This window comes from Odontomachus brunneus, unplaced genomic scaffold (genome assembly GCF_010583005.1).
Source record: "Odontomachus brunneus isolate Ranch 3 - 2012 unplaced genomic scaffold, Obru_v1 Obru_scaffold_237, whole genome shotgun sequence".
NCBI classification, from domain to species: domain Eukaryota; kingdom Metazoa; phylum Arthropoda; class Insecta; order Hymenoptera; family Formicidae; genus Odontomachus; species Odontomachus brunneus.
In genome coordinates, this window is record NW_022639687.1 from 236468 (window position 1) to 242808 (window position 6341).

The window sequence follows — 6341 nt, forward strand, 5'->3', positions numbered from 1 at the left end:
TTGACCTCAAGGTCAAAACCAATGGTACAATTGAATGACCCCCTCTGTCCTGGTCAACTTTTATCTAAACCATTTTTTGTAGATACCGTAATTTGGAAGATATTCGGATCCATAGACTAAAATGACTCACCCTGTATATCCAACGTACATACACTACACACAAACACATATACATATATATATATATATATATATATATATATATATATATATATATATATATACGCCCTTCCTAGTGTCGTTCTATAATCTTCTCCGCGAGTGGGAGACGTTCCGACATAATGATCGTTTATTTTGCAACAACGTACTAATAGTCGATATATTTTTATAAACCATCGCAATTTTTCACACCGTCAGCGAGGTACTTCGGGTACTGCGGATATTCTGCGGGTCGTACAGTCTCGTCCGGATTTCGCCGAGACCGTTCTGCACTTCCGAGAAAAAGTCGCAATTTGCATTTCATAGTATTATTATATTCTTCGATGTAGTGGACCGATAGTCGATATTGTTAAATGACAGAATGACGAAGTAGGCCTGTTTTTTTTCTTTTTTTTTTCATATACAAAGACAGATATAACCAGCGGATGTACGATCATCCTGTCACACATTCTTTTCTTTCTTATATAGCCTACATTTCTACATACAGCATTACATCAACGAGTAAACGAATAATTCTGAGTTACTTGTGTTAGAGTTGCTTCTTTATTTTTGCATCGACAGTCTCTCATAAAATGTTGCATTGCGCTTCAACGAGTATCAATCGACCAGGATGCACTTTTAAAATCGGCACTTTTAAACCGCTTAAATGTTATCCTAGAATTCGAGAAAGTTACTTAGGGAAAAGCACGAGAGACTTCGACTGCATTTTTTGTGTTTTTGTTCTTTATTCTGGTGTGCACATTTGAATCTCATTGTCGAATCTAATCGCTATCGCGCGGATTGTATTGTCAACGCTTAAGTGAATATCACGAGAGACGAACGAGAACAAAACCGAAGATTTCAATGCCAAAGCTAAACGAATGTTAATTATAAAACTGATGACATCGAGCGCTCGTCGACGCATCATTCGTGCATTTAATTTCCATCGTCGGAAGAAGCTTGTTTAACGTTTCAATTGTCATCCGTTTGAATGAAAGTATTCACGCTGATCGCACTGCAAGGTGGCTTGTCGCGACGTTGACTGTAGTGGGTAGTTTTCACGCGATTCGTCACGATCGATAACGTCCACGAGTCACGCGAGATGAACAAATCCATCATTATTCACGCACGATCGACAATAAAGAAAGCATAGGAACTCTCGCACGCTTGTGTGAATAATAATACGCTTCGCTGTACGATCGTTATTAAAAGAAGAAGCAGAAAAAAAGAAGAAAAACAAGAAATATACACTTACGTGTATGTGCGCAAACGTCGCGAGATACGTCGCGAGGTGCGGAATATTATTATAGCAGACATTTATTTATTTCAATTAAAGTCATGATAAACCGGTTTCTCCTCTATGCCAGCCCTCAGACTCGTCCACCGCACGTGTCGCATTTCGTTTCAGTTGTCACGTCGTGCAACGCAATAGATTGTTGTTACGCGCTGAAACATTTAAAAATTATATAAGTACATAATCTTATCATAAGCATATAATCTCATACCGAAAACCTCCTGTACACGCTTTCCAAGAGGATTCCTTTAAAGTCGCAAGGGCAAAATATTCCAGGCGCGATTTTATTACTTTTCATTAGAGTGAGAATTTGAGATCGCAGGAAACGACTCCTCACAACTGGAGTCCTCCCAAGTATAATAATACACAGAGCTTTAAAACAGCTTCGACAACGTTGTCGCAGCTAAAACCGCAGCATTTTAGTCCAGCACAGCTACTGCCGCAACATCATTATGACGTTTTGACAACGTTGTAGCAGCAAAAGTGGGACACCATTTTCAGGTTTGGAAAACGTTGTTGCAGCCATTTGGCTGCACAGCTATTTTGCTGTAAAAAGGTTGTTATAACGTTGTCGCAGCTATTTCGCTGCACAGCTATTTTGCTGTAATGAGGTTATGACAACCTCTTTACAGCAAAATAGCTGTGCAGCGAAATGGCTGTGACAACGTTTTCCAAACCTGAAAATGGTGTCCCACTTTTGCTGCTACAACGTTGTCAAAACGTCATAATAACGTTGTGACAGTAGCTGTGTTGGACTAAAATGCTGCGGTTTTAGCTGCGACAGCGTTGTCGCAGCTGTTTCAAAGCTTTGCCTTTTACTTATGAATAATAAATAATAAATGGAGGATGTTTTATATGTACATGAATATTAAATAAAAGTTCTATTTTTAAATATATATTATCAAGAAAAATGTAAAAAAAAGAATTCAGTTGGATATGAACCTTGTATAAGACAAAAACTGAAAAAAGTTGGCCTCAATAAATTTAGATTAATTTATTTTTAATTACTAATCACAAATTGTTATAACTTATAACGCACACGTATATTTATAACTACCGCGGACGCAAATTCTTAAGTATAACTACGTATAGAACCAGACGCGAACCTTAAGTAACAATTTTCACGCAGTATAAATGTACGTATTGGTCCGTCTGACCATTCGCTTGATACATGATTGATAAAACTGATAGTCACGTTACTTCTCACTTTCGCTATAACATACAAATTACAGCCAGATTACAGCTATTTCGACTGTATTTAAGCTGCGTATGCACAATAGCGCCCAGTAAATTGCTAAAAAGTTAGCTTTGGCAGCTAAAAATCCAACCAAAATAACTGGCTGTATTTTGATTTTCATAATAGCTGTCGCAGCGCTTTCGCAGCTAAACATGCAGCCAAAATAGCTGTGGTTGTATTTTGACTTTCATAATAGCTGTCGCAGCGCTTTCGCAGCTAAAAATCCAGCCAAAATAGCTGTGGCTGCCAAATAGTTGTAATTATGGCTGGGAAAACGTTGTGCCAGCCATATTTTTACTGTCGCAGCCAATATAGCCAGACTGTACTACTTGGGCTGTCTTTCGGGCGTTGAAATATTTTCCTCTCGGCATTTTAGAAGGAATCCTCTTGGCATCCGTCGAGGATGAAATTGTATTCTTTTGGGGGCGCGTGTGTCCCTCAGTTGCACAGCGACGTGGCGCTTAAGCCAACTTTCGGCTTCGTCGTCGGCTGGTCGGACTTTTTCGCGATTGCCACAGCGACTGTCGAGCGCGAAGTTTGCAACACGGGACATCTCTCGATACTGCTCGATATGGGGGATGATCGTTATCGTGTGGGCGGACGCAACGATCGCTTGGACAAGCGTGAGTGTTCGTAATTGTAAAGGATGAGGGTGTGCTGTAAGTGTATGTGTATCAGACTGACAATGTTTCTTTAGATGAGACACATTGAAAAAAAAGATTTGCTATATATGGACAACTAAACATAATTTGCTGTGTTAGCCACTTTTTTTTTGCTGAAGCAACCAATTTTCTTGCTACAGGAAAATCTGCTCCTGGAACAAAGAAAGTAGTTAAAGCAATAAATTATGTTCAGTTGTCTATCCGTAACAAATTTGCTACGTTAGCCACTTTTCTTACTGTAGGAGAACATTTTCTTGTTATCATTAGCAAAGAAATAGGTTCCTACAACAAAGAAAAAGTAGTTAACACAACGAATTATGTTTAACTGTCCATATATAGAGCAAATTAGTTTGCTGCTGCAGCAAATCCCTTTTTTCCGTGCAACATCACACATCATTCTGTTAGGTGGTGGTGGAGCTATTCGTGCGACTTTTGCCGAGGATAATAAATGTCCGGGCTGCTGCATGTTCGCGGAGCGGTTTGCGCAAACTGATGTACCTGTTGAAATGATTTTGCAGATTGGCACATCGATCGGCATGCCGATCTGGATCCACGAGCCGGCCGAACGTTTCGCGAGTTTTGCCGTCTCAAAGAGCTGAGAGCAACGTATTTAGATGCCGCAATTATCTAATCTGGGATTAATGTGGGCTCCACCGATCAATAATCTTAACTCACTCTTTTGGTCGGATCATCGCAACGCTTGCGCCGTGCAATCTGTGCATTATCCATCTAACTATCCACGACAAGGATTAATGCGTTCGCTACCATGGTTTATTTGGAGAATTTTTCCCACCCATTGTATTTGTAATTGTGTTTGTAAGAAGTACAAATATTACAATATAAAATATAAACAGTGCCGGAACACGTACCTAGTCCTGAACATTCTTTTATTTAGTCTTTAAGTACGAATATTTAAACTTTCAATATAGAATATACAAAGTATAAAAAAGGATTCAAGACTTATAAGATAAATAATACTAAACTGAGTAAAGATTATTTACAACTAGTGGGTATAAGTCGAAAAATTAACTCTTAGATTTAAAAGCGATTTTCAATTTTGATGATATGCATGATTCGCTTGCTTATATTATTACATATGTTGTGAAAATAGAAGAGAAATTATCTCACAATATTCTTATTATCGCGTTCGGCATGTCCCTCTTCCGTTTTTTCGTACAATTCACAGAAAGGAATTGTGTTATCACTTGACAATTTGCAATACTCGACATTTGTCTTTGTAATCTATGATTACACATCTATATTCAGTATTACACAGTTACGAGATGGTCTTCTGTTTTCACGCCGCGTGTGTAATCGTATAAACGAGCAAATCATACACACTATTAAAACCAAAAAGTCGCTTGTAACTCTGAAAAAGTTGATTTCCCTACTCGTGTTCACCAAATATCTTTTTACTCAGTTTAGTAAGCACTACTTATCTTATAAGTCTTGAATCCTTTTTTACATATTCCATGTTAAAAGTTCAAATATTCACATTTAAAGATCAGAACAACAAAAATTTCCACGGGTGGGTACACGTCCCGGCGTTAATATCTTCACCCGAAATGGAATTGGAAATTTGAAGTAAAACTGAGCTTGAAGTGCAAGACCAGTGTGTCACGCGTGCGTGACGCTGGTGGCGAATGCGTTAACTCGACGCACAACTCGACAACTAATATCCATCTTTGACCATTTGTGGCTCGCGACGTTCTTCCCGAGCAGGAGGACGCGGTCGCGCTTATTATTCTTGACGAACCACCACGCCCGGACATTATTCGCGCGTTATTCGGCGGTGTCTCGTGAGTCAAGTCGACGTTGCTGCCGGAGGAATGTCCACGTGGGCCACGGGAACGTGGCCTCTCGGGTGTAACGAGCTCGTGAGGGAGACGCGATAATATACACGATACGTAGCGAATGTCGTGCGCGCGGATTCATCGTTCACCGTCTAACCGATCGCACGAACCCTTTCAGAGTGGCATTTTGGCCCTACAGAGGAGGTCGATCCCTTAGCGCTGATCGCACGGCAGAACGACAAGTCGGATTGGCGTCAGATGGCGTCAGATGGCCGACTCCGAGGGGCTTCCTGTGTCCCCGTTACAATCGGTGCTACAAGGTCAAGAGGTTACTGCGCCGGCATATCATGGTCGAGTGCAGCAAGGCGCCGAAGCACAAGTGTCCTTACTGCTCGCACCACAGCAAGTACAGGGCCAGCATATCGAAATACGTCATGCACATTCACTCGAATCTGCCGTACTCGTAGCGACGACCACGCGCCGATTAATTCGCCGATGCGACCCTTTTTTCGCTCTCTGACCCTTTTTTTTATTTATTTCATGCGATTATTTGCGAAAGTGCGTTTTTCGAGAGAACGAGTCATTCGACGATCCGCGCCGGATCTTGGCGCTTCGTTTTTCTCCCTTCTTTTTTTATTTTTCTACATAGACTTATACACGTGGACTGCGCCTTCTTGTGAGAGGTTTGAAGACGAGATTTGAAGGGCAGCTATATCCTCTTTCCGTTGTTGACAGGCAGCTCATCTTTGCCTAACTTGACTCTCTAAATTGGAGAAAGCTGGGCGAAATGTCCAGAAGAGATCAAGCTAGATAAAAATCGAATGCCTGCACTAACAGAACTTCCTTTTCTGGTCAAGTCTTTGCAGTCGCTTGTAGAAACGCCTAGTCTATATATATAAGTCTATACTTCTATAACGCAAAGTATTTCGCCTTACTGCGTTTTCTACGTGATGTCCTTTCTGTGATCTGACTTTATCTACTTTCTTTTTATCTTATTAATAGCTATAATAAGTCATTCAATCAATATGATGTATATAATTTGATGTTTGTCCAAACGCTCTGAGACTCGTGTCAATAGTCGTTACTTGAAACTTGTCCTACGTAAGATACCCAGATCTAAATTTAAAGTTAGATTTGAGTTTTTTATTCGAATTATATCATATATTTATACTTGTAATCGCGATTCGGTTGAAAAAGTCGCGTCTAACTCGAAATTA